Source organism: Pinus tabuliformis, chromosome 8 (assembly GCF_031772625.1).
Source record: "Pinus tabuliformis cultivar Carrire ecotype Pingquan chromosome 8, CPIR1, whole genome shotgun sequence".
In the NCBI taxonomy this organism is placed as follows: Eukaryota; Viridiplantae; Streptophyta; class Pinopsida; order Pinales; family Pinaceae; genus Pinus; species Pinus tabuliformis.
Genome location: NC_142294.1, coordinates 1,055,188,298 through 1,055,205,993, shown reverse-complemented (window position 1 = coordinate 1,055,205,993; position 17,696 = coordinate 1,055,188,298). Strand labels below are relative to the sequence as shown.

General features: G+C 37.5%; 1 pseudogene; it reads left to right on the top strand.

The window, feature by feature from the left end:
• The first annotated feature begins 1,952 nt into the window (after window positions 1-1,952).
• On the top strand, window positions 1,953-14,715 carry LOC149238977 (hexokinase-2-like; annotated as a pseudogene).
• The last annotated feature ends 2,981 nt before the right edge of the window (window positions 14,716-17,696 follow it).

Sequence of the window (17,696 nt, the reverse complement as noted above, 5' to 3'; positions counted from 1 at the left end):
GCCACTACCGATATTATAGCCAGTACATGTCACCTTAAGGTATCTCTACTCCTTTTTCTATTATCCTTCATTACAGTTCTGTAATCATGGATCCTAAGAGGAAAGATAAGCCATCTGCCAGTTCTTCTTCATTACAGGAAAACCCAAAAGCCTCTGATGCCTTAGACCTGGATCACATTCCATTGGCTGACTAGTATTTCAAAATCACAGACACAGAATGTGAATTCGACATATTCGAATTACATAATTCACTTAAACATACCTATATTGACTCTGAAGACGATATAAATCTATGGGAATCCCTTTTTCCCCTATACATGTTTCCTCAAACCCATTCTTTTCCTGATCTAGTCATGTGGTTCCAAGCTAAGTATAACCCTTTGCAGAGAATTGTGGTAGCTCAGAATGGAGACATTCTGATATCTATCACCCCAAAAATCATCAACAAAATGCTTCTGATCCCTGAAAACGATTCCCTTAGCTTTTTCTCCACTACAGTATTAATGGACCTATATCATAAGCTCACCTTCCCTCAAAGAGCTCAGATTTTTGAGATCTTTCTCCCTGAAGATGTTGAACTCCCTAAAAATAATCCTCCTTATCCAACATCCATGTTCCCTGAGAGAGCTAAACACATCATTTCCCTAGTTTCTTGCTTGTTAGGCTACCAAACAGATCAATGGGTAGATGAAGCTATCCTAGGTTATCTATCCATTTTCTCTAAAGAAAACAAACCTGCCTTCATGTATAATTACAGTCAATTCTTGGTTGAAACTATGCATGAGAAATTGATGAATATTACTACTGAAGGAGTGTTTAAATACTCCTTTGTGCTAGTACATATGATTATTTTTCAGTAGGGAGACAGGTTACCTATTTTTCTACACAAGCAGGATGATCAACAAGTGAATCAAGCAGTCACACAGTGGACCTCATTGATTAAAAAGAACTCAACTCAGTTCAAATTTTCAGACTTCATTGATTGTTTCATTTACCCAATAATACAGCTTCTTAGTAGCCTAAGTGAACCCAGGATCAGTACAAAAATCAAAAGGATCCTACATCTTAGTGATCAAGCTAGAACATGAGATTGGTATCTTGACCAGAACTATACAGAGATTAGAGTATAGGGCTACGAATTGGCTCCATATAAAATGCCCAAATATGTTCTAATGAGAATTTTCTCTCTGGAATATATTAGGCAAATGATTAATATGGATGAACTTCATTTTATTTTAGGGAAGAGGAAATCTCAGTTTAAGATAAAGTCATAGGTAGGATCATTCATTTGTCATACTAGATCAGCAAGTTTAAAAGCATATCAATACTCAAACAGATGGGAACCAAGCTTCACATGGTCTTATGGTCCATTCAATATTATTTCAAACTTAAGGGTGGAACTCAAAACCACACCTTACAATCATACACCAAGACCAGATATTGAGAAGTATAGAAATCAAGAACAGTGGGAGGACAATACACTTCAAGGAGCACGAGAACATGTTTTACCTCCTTCTACTCTTTAGACTCCTACTTCTCAAACCAAGCAGGACAAGAGGCCCAGAGAAGGATCTTCATCATCAACAGTTGGAGAAAAGGAATTCATTCATTATCAGAAGAAATCAAGGATTGACTCCAAAGGCACTACTACTACTCAAGGTCAAAAGGAGCCTATCATCATCAATTTGGATGATTCATAGGTTTCTATAGGGACAGAAGAACCTGTAATCACTACTCCATCTTCTTCTTCAACTTCACAGAATTTGTTAGAAATCACTCAATCTGCAGGAGCAAGTGAAACAGAGGAGCCAAACATGTTCAATAATTTCCTTGAAATTAAGTAGAAGAATGAAGCTTTAAAGGCAAATGTTTATGCACATTTTTGGAAGAAGACTTCTACTTCACAACACAGGTTGTTGACAACTTTTGACAACGAAAAGGGTAGAATGCAAATGGAATTTCTACAGGCTCAAGTGCCTTTTCCCAAGGCTTCTTCTGATTACAAGAAGACTGTATTTTCTTTTGATGCTAATAAGATACACCCAATTGATCAAATGGAAATGCATAGGCAGTATGGTGAGATGCTTTTCTCTACCATGACCAATATTGTTATGGCATTGTCAAAACTCAGAACTACTCTGTCAAATGTGCAGTCACAATTGAAGATTGAAAATATATCATCTTTAGCAAAGTATAACAAGTTCAAGTCATTAGAAGACTTAGTGATTAAAATTGGATATGACCCTACTGACGTTAAAGCTGCAAAAGGTATTATCAAACAAAAAAATGCAGATATTACATCATTGAGGAAGTAGCTCAAACTTCCTTCTATAGAGGACCCTCAGACCAAGGAGATAGCAGAAAGTGAACAACACAAGGAAGAAATTCTCAAGTTGATCATTGAGCAGAATGTACAGATAAAGACCATGGAGGAGCAAATTGAGAAATTGCTTAAGGAAAAAGAGCAATTTACTCAGTTAGATATAGCTCTCATCATAATTATTCTTATTATAGTGTCCAGAACAATAGGGGAATCGACTCTAGCCACAGCAAAATCCACATCAACAACAGGGGATTTTAACAAACTCTTATAGGAGCTAACTCACTAGAAACAAGAAAATGAAAGGCTTCACAAGAAATTTAAGAATCTCGAAGTTCATAAGATTAAAATAATAATAATAATAATAAAATGACACTTTGTATGCTGAAGAAATGTGGAAGACCCACAGGTTAACCAGAAGGATAGAAGAGTTGTAGAGTGAGTCATTAATGGCTCAAACCTTGGCCCAAGCCAAGGAAAGCATTTGGGCAGATATTATTTAGGCCATAATTGAAGTATTGCCCTCCATACAGATCATTTTTTAGCAAGAGGAACTTATAAACAGATGACAGATAGCTATTGAAGAAGTTAAGCAACTTCTTAAAGACACACCAATTGAAGCTACATACATGATCAAAGTTCTTAATTCAAAAACCAAGGCCGAGTTGGAGCAGATTGAGATTCTGGATAGAACAAAAAAGCATTATGGAGATCAAGAAGGTTTTACAGAAAAAGAACTTTATGACTCAGTTAGAGACTAAGTGCCAAACCTTGAAGACTTCTGTTTGAAGGTTTCATTTTAAGTTTAATTTACTCAATCAGAGAGGACTACCAGATTAGTGGCCCCAAATGATAGGTTGATTAGCTTGGAGGAATACTACCAAAAGCTTTATACGATAGCAACTGATAAAGCAAGTTTTGCAGGTACAAAGGGTCATATTACAGGAAAACAAATGTTAGAGGCTTTAGATTTTGACTTAACAATTAAGCATGAGATTAAGCACATTTTTGTAAATAAGCCCACTTTTGAAAAGTACACCGAGGTTGATGAAGTTTAGAGGAAATTGGTAAATCTTTCTATACCAAGTGAAGACAAATGGGATCACTTGTGTGTAGTTATCGAGTAACTTTCATCAACAACTGACAGACATCTCGACAGCACTTTTTGGGGACCACCTCATCAACAAATTCCTAAAGGATAGTGCCAACACTTAGCAGTTTTAAAATTCCTATAGTTTTGTACTATTTTTGTTTGAAAAATATCTAGAAGAAATACCAATCAGCTATGTTCCATCCCAATTAGATTTGGCTCATCTAACACCTAGGGTTTTAGAACTATTATCTAAAGGAGTTGATCTGTATTTAACTCTCGTAGTCCAATCTTTGGAATCATACAAACTCCATGAAATATTTTCAGATTCACCAAAATCAGAGGAAGAACTAGATATACATTTACTGGAGCTAAAACCTACTAATTTTATCTCCACCACTCATTATACATTTCCATCTACTTCTGCCCAACTTGAAGAAACATTCTTTGTATATTCAAACCCTTTGTTTGAAAATAAAGAACAAGTTGAAACAGAGGTTCAGAAAGTAGTTATTAAAACACATTTTAAAACTTTTAGGGATCCTCCACTTTCCGATCCTCCTCCTCCCACTTTTACACCTCCATATCCACCCACAGCTTCACCATCTTCCCCATCATCCTCCACCACATCATCTCCTACCTCTTATGTTAGGTCCTTATCTTACTAGTGTAACCCCTTACTGTTATTAGTACAACCCCCTTATTATATTATTGTGCCCATGTAGTCCCCATATTGTTACTATTGTGCCCCATAGAAGCCCACTATTGTTATTATTGTGCCCTTACATTATTATTGTTATGTCGGCTCTGATTATATTATGATCCCTTAGACTCCTATATATAGAAAGGAGGTCTTATCATTTGTATCATCCAATAATTTTTCATTTGTGTAATGTAAAGGAGGTTTCCCCCTCGAAGAGGTAGAGTTATAAGACATTTATCTTTCTTTTCTATCTTTTTGTGAGCTGGTTTCATAACATTTGGTTTCAGAGCTTTGGATTCTAGGGTTTCGTTGCTCCAAATAGGTCTTCATGGCATTTTCACTATAGATTTTTTTTCTGTGACGTTTCAGAAGATAAAACAAAAAACCATTTGTGATGAAATCATTCTTAACCTTGGGTCCAAATTTTAGGTCTTGTCATGATATATATTTGGAGCTATGATCTGAGGAAGTTAGGGTTTTTGCAAGCTCCAGAATTCCATCTCAAACAGGTCATCATGGAATTTTTGCTATAATTGTTTTTCTACAAAGTTTCAAAATCTAAAATTAAACCCCATTTGAGCCGCAATCTTGGTGAATCTCGGACCTGAATTTCAGATCCTGTTTTGCTATATTTTCGGAGATACAGTCGAAGACACTTAGGGTTTCTGCAGGATCCCGAATCACATTCCAAACAGGTGACCTCGGGAAAATTGTCATAACTTTCACTCTGAACACCAGATTGCAATTTGGTAAGAAGCTACAGAAAGAGGGTAGACTGTAATTTTCAGTGTAGTGTTCTCAGGTCCGAAGGTCGAAATAGTAACATGTTGAACTTGGTACAAGTTTGCTCTACTAAAAAAGTATATAAGAAGGTCGTCTTGGGAGATTGGACATAACTCTTTCTTGGAGAATCCAATTTCGATCAGACTAGTGGCATTGGAAAGAGGACACAGAGCGCTACTGTAGGTTGCAATTTCAGACCTTGGAGATCTGAAATTACAGAGTTACAGTTGTTTCAAGATTGAGCTCCTAAAATCAAGAAAAAGTGATATGAGGAAGTTTGATGGCAAGGATCCAGTAAATTGGATACTACAGATGCAGCAATATTTTGATCTACATGAGGTTCAATTGTTACAAAAGGTATATATTGCATCTTTATATTTAGACCAAATCAATTTTTATGGTATAAAGGGCTTTGTTCTCGTAAAGCACTTGTCACATGGTCAATTTTCACGGAAGAACTAGTAGCACATTCTGACGGTATAAAGAGTAACACCTTTTTTATCCAATTGATAAATCTCGAACAAAAGGGTTCAATGATAGAGCACATTGAGGACTTTCAAAAATTGAATATAAGGGTAAATGGTATTCCATAGATGCAAAGGATTGATGTCTTCATAGGGACTTTAAAGGATAACCTTCAACATGAGGTTCGTCTTTGGGAACCTAATTCATTGGAGAAGGCATTCAGGTTGGCAAGAAAAATTGAAAGAGAAATTATGGAAACAAGGAATCCCACCACTCACGACTATAATTATGGAAGTGTTTTTTCTCCTAGCCTTCCACAACCTATAAGGTTTACACGACAAGAATTGGAAGAAAAAAGGGAAAAAGGGCTTTGTTACAATTGTGATAGCAAATACACTGAAGGTTATAAGTGTGATGAGAAGAAATTATTTTATATAGATTATGAAGAGGAGGAAGAAAAGGATCAAGAAACATCAAAAGGAGAGGATATACACTAGGAACCAACCCCAGAGAAAGAAGAAATGAATCCGACGATATCTTGTAAAGCATTGGCAAGAATTACCACTCCTCAAACTCGCAAGATAGAAGGACATATCAAGAAGAAAAAGGTTCAAGAAGTGAAAGATCACATCGAGAAAAAAGAAATGAATCTGACCATATCTTTTAATGCATTGACCAAGATTACCACTCCTCAAGCTATCAAGATAGAAGGACATATCAAGAAGAAAAATTTTCAAGAACTGAAAGATCACATCGAGCATCAAGAAATGAATCCAACCATACCTTGTAATGCACTGGAAGAAATTACGACTGTTGAACATCAGAATTACCCTCTCCTTGACATTTTTTCTCACATTTTTCCCTCACTTTCTCATAAGATTACAGACCCAATCAATGATAAATGCTAGGTTTTGTCTTAAGGAAAGCGTTAAAATGATCGCCATATTATATTTTCATGTTCTTGCTATTTGAATAGATTTTTGAAAATTAGCTACAGAATGCAACCTATTCTGCAGCTAACTTTGGATTTTGTAGCTACTCTCATGCTTTGGCAGGTTCTAGGTGTCTGTTAGCGCTTGAAATTTCACCTCAGGCTGAGAAAAGTAAACCTCAAGGCAACATCAAACCATTTAGCCTCGTAGCTAGCCCTACGGGGCAGGAGAAGGCTCTCTCCGGTCTATCTCGCAAAATCTCCAATAAATGAGATGACCAATAAGGTATCACTGATATTAGGCTAGTAAACTGATCAGAAAGATTGATTTTGGGGTTTTTGGGTTTTTGGTGGCAAATTGAGGAGAGGGAAATTTTGGGTGCGGGGATTGGACACAGTTTCTACAGGGGGTTCTTTGGGGCAAGGTAGGAGACAATATTGATGCCTTTAACTGAGGTGAAAATAAACAAACTTAAAAGCAGAGCATGGCAAGCATGAATTCTTACTTTAACACTTCATTTGTTTAATGTGCAGAAGTAAAGAAAGGAAATGAACCACATAACAAAGCTTACAAGAACATTGAGAAACACACCATCAACACATGAGTCCACAAGAATCCCAAAGAGGACTGCAAAACCCTGGTCTTCCTTAGCCAAAAATTGCAGAGATACAGTGAAATAATACAATGATAGCTTCTCCCTCCAGAGTCCAACCATGAAAATGAGCAAGAAAGTACATAATATAGATGATCTAACCTCTTTCCCTGCCTCCATGGGTCGAGCTCACTATCCTAAGAGTCGTTTCAACCACTTCTAAACTAAGCACTACAAACTAGGTAGTCAAAACAACTTGCCTCTATAAACTTGGAAACCAATTCATACATTTAATTTTTACCCTTTTCATAAATGAATCTTCTAGAAGAGTTACAAAAGGGTAAAAGTGTCTAAAAAGTGTCACAATTACATCAAAGAGGACCATCATTAACCCCAAAAAGTCAAACTGAGTCAAATCTGCGTTTTCTGGGTTGTACAGTGCAATCTGGCAAAAAATTGCCTGACAGGTCCCGCCCCCTTGCCTGACGGGTCGCGCCCCTTTGGAGCTCTGTTTGGGGTACTTGAAGGTGGTCAAATTGAGAAAAAGTGGGCTTGTTGGAAATTTCTATGAGTCTACTTTCCAACCCAACTGGAATTTTTGAATTTGGAGTTCATTTGCCCTGTCAAAAACCAATTCTCCCAAGACAGCTTTCTGCAGTTCAAAAAAGTGGCAAAAAGTCAAATTTTGCATGTATTTTGACCTTCTGGAGGCCCAAAACTCCATAAAAACTCAAGTCCATCCATGGGCATATGTAACTTTGCATAACAAATCAGGAAATGCTGAGTTTTTGTGAAAAGGAGTTGCCATGACAAAGGGTCTCACGGGGGGTGAGACCCGTTAAAGAGCCAAAACTTGTAAATTACCAAAAAATGCCAAAATTACCCAAAATTCTCAAATTTTTTTGGGATTTGAGCTGTGGCTAGGCTATTGAGTGCCATGATCTTTGAGTGAAGCCTCAGCCAAGATACGGAGTGGATTGGTCTTCTTCTTCCCTTTAAGGGCCTCGGACAACCGCCTTTGAAACATTTTCATCTTGGCCTTGCACACATGCATTCTTGCCCAGTAATGGTTTTTCATGTTCCTCAGCAATTTATTCTCTTGGTTGGCCCTAGCCAACAACCTCTCCAAGTGTGCGTTCTCCTGGATGAGCATGGACTCTCGGTCAGCGGGCAATGGATCACCGGGTCTTCTTCGGTTCAAGACTCGGTCACTACAAATCCTCCATAACTCATCAAGTGCCTGCTCATCTTCCAACTGTTTGTTGTGCTGCTCAAGGTAGGTGATGGTCCATTGTGCACCCTCTAGTCTCCTCTGTACCTCAACCTCTGACACTGATGCTTGGTCATCACTCTGCTCATATGTTTCGGTTTCTGACATGTTTGAGGAGCAGAGTGGACAAAATGTACTGTTGTTTCTGCTTGTAAAAGTGCTGAACTCTATGGTGTTTCAAGGGGACAATGACATGAGGGAAATGTTAGGGGAGGGACCTCTTGCACAAGGAATTGGGAATATATGAATAACAGGGAATTTAGGAAATACATTGCAAACAAATATTTGCATATATACAGGCATACATGTACATAACAAGGATATAGGGAATCATTTACAAAATCACTGCATATAGGAATACATGTATAAACAGTGAACATAAGGGAATACATGTATGTAACAAGGGGACATTTGGAAACTTATTTACAAAACCTTTCACATATTCGCCAAGAAATTTTTATGTTTATAGCATGCATATGGTGAAGCAAGAGTAGGGTTTGAGTTTTTGATGCTTTGGGAGGGGGAAAGGGTTTGCAATTATTTACAACATAGCATGGGGAAAATAGATGAATGAAAATATGAGTAAAAAGGGAAGGAGGGAAACAATTTACCAAGGGGAGTACCTTGAAACAACACAAACCCTAGCACATTTACACATTAACAATGCAACCATATAGTGTCTTTTCGCTTGCATGATTTGAGGTTAAAACACAAGCATGAGGGCTTACATTCATAACCAACCACCAAAATGATGTGTAGAGAGCCTACCTTGAACAAATTTAACAACTTGTGGTTCCTTGGCAGCTCACTGGCAAAGTTCTGTGGAGAAATCCCCAACGGGTCGCGCCAGTGTAATTTTTGCACTGGCAGAGGGTGCCTGACGGTTTGCGCGCCTTTCAGGAGGCTTTTGGAGGCCTTCCCAGTCTCAGAATCAGGTGCAGGATAGCTCGTTGGAAAGGTATTTGAGTCTACTTTCCAAACCAACTGGAATTATTCAATTTGGAGTTGATTTGACCTATCAAAAATCAAATATCCCAAGACTGGTCAAAAAGTGCCAAATGAGGCTGCCTGAAGGAAGAGTGTTGTTGCAGTCAACTTTTGAATGCCTTCCTCAACCCCAAATTGAGCTCATGATAGCTCATTGGAAATATATTTGTGTCTAGTTATCATTTTACCCATCAAGAAAATCATTTGGCCAACCAAGCTAGGAGAAAACTTGATTTTCCCAAGGTCACTTCAGAGGTGTATTTGATTCTCCTGAGGCAACGATATTCTTGACATTTCTCTCAAACCATGACACCTGTGTAAACAGTGAAGGAGGTTTTTATTCCTTGGCATGTTCTGAGAAACAACCTCTCTCAGTTTTGCAAAATTCATCTCTGATTGCTCTGAAACATTGTTTGAGTGAAACTTATTTCGATGTGTGGAACAAGGAATTTTGTCGAAATGGAGCGAAATGAAGGGGATAGGGGGCTTCTAAATTCTTGGGGAAATTTTTGAGAGTGGGGAGGGATGTTAGGAAGCAGGGGAAAGTGGAATCTCAGAGATTGAGCGAGGGGAAGGGGTCCAAAAGGGCAAAACACAGGCCAAACCTAGAAAATTGCCAGGTTGTAGCTAGAAACTAGGGTTTGTGCAAAAATGAGGATTTTAGCGGATATAAGGGATGGGAAGTGTTTTATAAGGTACTTTAAGGATAGGGGAAGGTGTATGAACATCAGGAAACAAGTTTTGCCGATGATTTGACCGTCCAAGAGAAATTGGCTTCAAAACTCTAGGAGAGGGAAATGACCTTGCCTAGGCACAACTGAAGCATGAACAAGATGTAAAATGACTCATTAGACACTGACATGATAATGACAACCCTATGAATGATGATAGACTCAGTTGAATGATGACATGGACCGCCATTTGGACAACTTTAGAAGGAGTAAAAGCAAACCCTAGACCTAATGCCTAGTGATCAAATTTTGCTTGAAGACTCACTGAAATGACAAAATTTGACCTTGACACTCCAAAATCACTTTGTAAGAGCATATTTGATCACTGGAGGAAGGCTGGAAAGACTGACACTGACAGTGTCAAATGAAGAATTAGGCCACATGGGTTTTTCTAGAATCATCTCCACATGGATTCTATCCTATTCACTTGGTCCAAATCGACAAAAAAGCAAGCCTAAGGTCATGGTCAAAGATGGAGTCAAAGTACGTTATTCGAAAGCAGTAGGACTCTTGATTTTCTCTTTCGTAGCTAATCAAGAATCTAACAATTTTGTTGCAAATCTAATTCAAATTAGCCACCTGTAGCTAATCAAAAGTTTAAACAGCCCAATTGCAATTTGAATTAGCCACATGTAGCAAGTTTTTCTCATAAACAATCATGTTAAATTTAATTCGAATTAGCCACCTGTAGCAAGTTTATCTCATAAACAATTATGTTATTTTCCTTTAAATATTGGTTGCATGGAACCGAGTAGAAGTTAGAAGGAATTACGTGTTAAGTTCAGGCTTTTTGTTGATACTTTGTATTCAGACTTCATTTTTTTCATAATAAAAATTTAGTGTTGCTAAAGATCGTTTAAAATGCATCCTTAACTAGCTAGCATTCCAACCACGTCAGTTGCAGAGGGCCCCTGCACTAAAGGAGGTTTTTCATTTGTTATTTTTAGTTCAATTTCCATTACTCTATTTTCAGCAAATATTTTTTCTAAATTAGGATGATATTTCATTTTAGTTTTTAATCAATATCATAATGATAAATCACAACTGCGCAGCCTTGTTCTTCTAAGATATTTCGTGGAGAAAAACGACTCTGTTTCCAAACTGAATTAAGATTGAAGTAATAAGAATACATAGTTGCTTAGTTTTCTTACTGTTTTGCTATTCATTTTCTTAGAACATAATTGTCGATTAATTATGTTAATGGATGTTTTCAAAAGCCATTTCAAGATGATGATCCTAAACTAAATGGTTAAATGTCTAATTGATCCAGTGATTGAATTTACTCAGTACATTCTTATTTCCCTAGGAACTTAGGAACTAAGTTATAATTGATTTCTTGCACAACACTTCAAGAGGGTAATGCTTCACATTTGAATGTTGGAGAAAGTCAAAAATACATCAGTTGTTTACAGTTAGTTTTACATGCTTTTACCTTTCTTCTTTCAGATCCTCACTTAGTTGCATCATTGATATTCCCAATAATCATTTTAAGGAGATTGATTTAATCATATTCCAAAATTGAATGGTTGAATGTTTAATGAATGCAATTACTGAGTTACCTTCTGCATCAATTTCATTCTTGGTTTTAAGAATTAGATCCATGGATTAGGACTAATGATAAGATAAGATAGATGCTCTGTTTTTTTTATTATGTTCTAACTAGCCAATAGTTCTTGGTCCATTTTTAGGAAATTAGATTAACTTAGGAACATTTCCTTTCCTTTAAAATTCATTAGATTCACTTAAATTTTCTCATAGTTTCAGATTGTACATTCTTAGACATCAAAGAACAGAAACCCCCCAAAAACAACATAAAATACAAACAACGAAGTAAGAAAAAGGTTAACTAAGCACATATAGTGCACCACACTTCATCAACTTACAAACCTCAGTTGATACTTTATGCAAGCAATTTAGGACACTAAATTGACTATACGTTTTGGCGTCGTTGTTGGGGAAGTGTAATTACGTAACCTCATCTCTTACATCTAAAAAATGATATGCGTAGAGATAGAGATTCTAGAGGTAGATTCATAGCTAGAGGCAGGAGTTTAATTCTTACAACATCACTTACTCCACCGACACTAAGAAGTGATCCACTTCCATCTCAAACTCATATTCCACATTTCACTAGCCATAGACTTCCTGAAGTTCTAAGGTCAGAAATCCAATTAAGAGGATCTCCTACTTCATCTACTGAGGCAGTCCTAGAGGAAGAAAATCTTGGATCTCCAATAGAAGGAGTAGCCTTTCTCACCTCTACAGGGGAACATATTTTAGCTGAATAATTAGAAATTCCTAGTGGAGAGGGAGAAGTAGAACCTTTCTTCCACATACCATTGATAGAGGAACCAAAGGAAGAACAATTAACCTTGCAGGTTGAATCTTATATTAACTCTGAAGAATCTGTTAGACTCTGTCTCATGTCAGAGATTGATTCTTCTTCAAAACCCTGTTTTGAAGAAGAAATCATTAATGTGTTGTTTAAATTTGTGTAATTTATTCTCTAGCTCTTCAAAAGGCAGCAGCAAACTTCAAAGCTCCTAGCCCTGCACAAGCACAATTTGAAACATTATCAGCAACCAAAGTCTGGCAATTTATTTCTGTATATTATGCTGCCCTTCTTGTTGTTATCCTCTCTTGGAGGCCTTCATTAAATCCAGTTCAACTTCTCACAGTGCTGCAAAGGCCTTTGTTTTGAAGCGCCTTGCTTACACTTTGCTCTGAGAAATAACGAAAGTATTGTTTCTGGTGGTTCTTCATCCTATCAAGATGAGATCTTAGATACCATGGTCAACATAATATATCCGAGTTTGTTGGAAACCACAGCAAAGGTGATGACCGAATTGAAACTGTAAACATTTCATGTAATGTTGTTGGGTCGGCTTCTTGGGTTCCAAATCTGACATGCAGCAAAAAGGATAAGGGTGAAATTATGGTAGAAATAGTAGTTGAAACAGATGAAGTGAAGCAACATGGCGATGCATAGAAGATTGTCCTTGATGCATGCTTACCTTTTATAGATTTACTAGACGACAGTTGATGCTAACGTTATTTGTTTCAGTTCGATAGCAGAGCAGCTGGTAGATGGAAATTTTGATGTAAAATCAAATATTCAAACATTTTTTTTTGTCGAAAAATGAACATGAATACTTGGTGCTTCCCAGCTTACAATTGGAAGCTGTACAAGAGGCAATTAGAATGGTTGTGGAGGTTGTTTACAAGCCACAGTTTTCTAAAATTTCACATAGCTGTAGAAGTGGAAGAGGACAACATTCATCTCTAAAATACATTCAAAATCAGATTCATAATCCTAATTGGTGGTTCAGCATTGTCATACAAAAGAAACTTGATGCTTTAGTCTTTATGAAATTAGTCGCTGCAATGAAAGAGAATATCCATGATGATAGCCTGTACAAATTTCTGGGCCAGATGTTTGATGCAGATGTTCTAAATGTAGAATTATGGTGGTTTGGCCAAAAGGCAAGGGTTGCCAAAGTACTTGAAGAGGCAAGGAAGCGAGGAGTTTTCCTGGAAGCATTTCGACAAACTAAGTTGGTATGGTCATTGGATGTACACAGAATGTCTGTTGGTGCTGCATTGACATCCCTCTCAATCTAGCTTATTGATATACGAAGATTGGTTCTTGATGGAGAAGATATTCCTCAACTTGTCAGCATAGTCACTGTACAAGGTGAAATGGGACAGAAAAACGATGCTAGCGGGTTTCCCATTGCAAAGGCAGTGCAGTTTTTTACACCAGCGCGGCCACTCCAACCCTGCGCCCGACCACTCGAGCTGGAATTTACAGAACCGGCCCAAACTCATTCAAATCACTTTGTGACTTGCAAATTGCTCGAGGGATGAGAAAGGCCTTTTCTATGCTTTGGATCTCGGGGGAACCAATTTCCGGGTGTTACGTGTTCAATTGGGTGGCGAGGAAGGACGAGTAATTGATAAAGAATTTACAGAAGTTACTATTCCTACAAATTTTATGGTTGGAACAGAAAGGGAATTGTTTGATTACATTGCTTCAGAACTAGCAAAATTTGTCGCAAGTGAAGGCAAAAACTTCTTTCTAGAACCTGGCCGACAAAGGGAGCTCGGTTTCACTTTCTCTTTCCCAGTGCATCAAACAGCAATTGCCTCTGGCACACTAATCAAATGGAGCAAAGGATTTTCTGTCTCCGAAATGGTTGGCAAGGATGTGGTGGTAGCCTTAAAGGAGGCCTTGAAAAGACAAGGTCTGGACATGCATGTCTCTGCCCTGGTTAATGATACAGTGAGGACATTGGCTGGAGGACGATATCGGGATGAGGATGTTATGGCTGCTGTTATATTGGGCACTGGTACAAATGCCTGTTATGTGGAACGTGCAGATGCAATCCCGAAATGTCAAGGCCATCTTCCAAAATCTGGCTATATGAGTGGGGGAACTTTTGGTCTTCTCATCTCCCAGTAATGGAATTTGATAAAGCTCTTGATGCTGAAAGTATAAATCCTGGCGATCATATCTTTGAAAAGCTGATCTCGGGAATGTATTTGGGAAAGATTGTAAGAAGATTATTGCTGAAATTGGCTGAAGATGCTGCTTTATTTGGAGATAACATTCCATCCAGACTGAGAGAACCACATGTCTTATCTACCCCGAATATATCTGCTATGCACCAAGACACCTCATGTGACCTTAACGTAGTTGAATGTACCTTGAAGAATGTATTTGGGATATCACACATTCCTTTGAGGACACGAAAACTTGTAGTCGAACTATGCAACATTGTAGCAGTACGTGCTGCTCGTTTAGCAGGAAACTTCAGAATTTTTGTCATGATATTCAAATGATGTGTTTCTAAAACGACAGACATACAAACCAATGATCCGAATTCTGTTCCGTTTCCATTAATGAAGATTGGGAAAGGGTGAACGTGTCTCAACACAGAGATAACTTAGAACCAGCATTGACATGCGGAAATTTTGTTGGCCGAAATAATATAATGACAGCTGGCTCATGAGCGCTATTCCCACGGTGCCAGAACAACAGAATAGGATTCGATTCCTATTTCCCCAGATTTTAATTAATGTTTCAAACTGGATTTGCGCCCCATGTGTCAGTCATTAGAGGATTTCAGGGAAATGCTGTTCTATGTTTAGCATAGAAGAAACGCCCATTTCTAATTTTTGTAATTGTAATTGTAACAGCGCAGAGGATTTTTGGGGTCAATTTGTTTTGCCTGGGCAGCATGTATTTATTATATTAAAAAATTTATTTGTAAAGATAAGGAGTGAGTAGACAGAAGGGAGAGTTTTTCTGAGGGCTGAGAGTTGCTGTAGCGTAGCAGAGCTTCATTGTACAGTCATTAGCAGAGATTTTTAATGAAAATTTCACAGCTCTGTTTGCTGAGATTCATGTGGTATGTTGATTTAGCATAAGTTTTCCCTTGTTTCATATGTAATCAGTTATGTTCCATTTCACTTCATGATCATTTCTAAGTGAGCAAACGAAGTGTTTAGGCAGGAATTCATAGTATTATATGCTCCTCCTATAAGTTTGCTCATGTTCAATGTTTTCTTCTGTTTGGCAAGGATTCATCTCCTATGCCCTTGTCAGCTCCTCACCGGTCTTGCCATTCCATTTGAAACCAGATTTGGTGTTAAATTGCATGCCTACCTTGCCTCAGTCGATAACCTGTGTTAGTCATTATATTTCTTTGTTCAAGCTGTGATTTTGCCCATGCAGCCCAGAAAAGCCCCGTCATTCCATTAAAAAACTTCAAATCAACCCCCATTATCAATTTACTAGCCTAAAATCTTTATTCCTAATTGGTCAGCTTATCATATTGAAAGATCTACCGAATCTGACCCGAGAGAGCCTTCTCATACCTCGTAGGGCTAGCTACGAGGTGAAATGGTTTGATGTAGCCTTGAAGATTTACTTTTCTCAGCCTAGGGTGAAATCTCAAGCGCTAACAGAATCTATAATGGCAGGAAGAGAAGAAGAGGGAGAGGGATTTCTGAATGGATAATATGCACTATTTGGAGGAGGAAGAGGTAGAGGAAATGATGGAGAAGGTGAGGAAAAGGGGAAGTTAATAATTCTTTTGGATTCCCTATAGTTGATGAAGAAACAAAAGCCATAATGAAAAATATCTCACCTTCTGTCCTCCCAAATTTTCATGGATTAAAAAGTGAATATCCTGAAACCTTTTTATTTGAATTTGAAGTCTTGTGCAAAACTTATGATTATTTACAAGACTCTCAAAAACTTAAATTGTTTCCTTCAACATTGGAAGGAGCCGCTTTAAAATGGTTCATGGGATTGATCACTCAGTCTATTAGAACATGGAATGACATGAAGAGAGCATTTTTGGATAGGTATTTGGATTATTGCATGCCTGTCAATCACAAAGATGAAGTGTTTAAAATGATGCAAAGAGAGGATGAAAATTTGAAGGATTTAATTGAAAGATTCTAACTATAACTTAAAAAGATCAAAAATGGATAACTTAGATGAAGATACTTTAAAAGCTCTTTTATTAAAATCCATTAGAGATGAGAGGATAGACATCCTTAACATGATGGGGAAGGGAGATATCTCTCAACTCGCATTAAATGACATTGGAGAATTATGTGTTCATCTCTCAAGAGGAAAATCCAAAACTGGGAAAGGTCTAAGAGATCCTTCTCTTGCTAGAGTGAATAAATCTGCAACTGGATCAGTGAGTAGGGCAGAAATTGGAAACATGCTTGATGAATTTAAAATAGATATTCTAGGGAGCCTTAGTGAAAAAATAGACACCCTTAAGTTACAAAACAAGTAGAAAGCTGAGATTAATGCTTTAGCTATTTTCTGTCCCAAATGCAGAAAGAAGCATGCTTTAAGAGAATGCCCTTTGGATGCAAAAATCATAAATACTTGTGTGATTTGTTCAGAAAACCATGAGACCAAGAGTTGTCATTCAATTCCTGGTCTTAAGGCTGTTTTTCAAGAGGAAACAATTTCAAATCCAACAGAATATCTTTGATTTGTCTCTAGAAGACCTTGGCAAGGGCCACAACGCCAGGGTTTTAACAACCAAATGTATATTCAACCCCCACCAAATTGGAATTCTTGGCAGCAACCTTGGCCTCAATCTCAATCTCAATCTCAACCTTGGGCTCAAGGAATGCAAAATCCCTATGGAATATTCTCTCAATACTATCAATATCCTCCATCATATCCAAACTATCCTCCCCAACAAATTCCTCAACAAAATCAACAACCCCAACTTCAAAACCAAAATCCTCAACTTTCACTGCCATTCCCACAGAGACCAAATCAGTTACCTGCCCAACCATTACCAAACCCCAACAATAAAAATCCTCAAAATACCTATATGGTGGAAGGACAACAATTTCCAACTTATATGATCACTCCTCTAGATCTCAATGATGTCCAACTAAGATCTGGTAGGATATTAGAAAAGAAAAATCCTTTTGTAGTTATTCAAGAACAAGACAATTCTGAGGAAGATTCTCTACAACCAAATAAAAGTTTTAAAGGAACATCTCTTCAAAACCAGAATACTGAAAATGAAAAACAGAAAGAACCAATAAACTCAACTCCTATCATAGAGAAACCACCAGTATCTACTTCTACACCTCCTTTTCCTGAAATATTACAAGTTGATAGAGGGGTAGAAAAGCATATTATGTTGCCTAATTATGATTTTCTAAATGAATTGAAAAATGTCTGTATCAAAATCCCTTTGTTACAAGCCATTAAGGAGATTCCAATTCTAGCTAAAACAATAAAGGAGTTGAGCATGAAGAAACCGGGAAGAAAA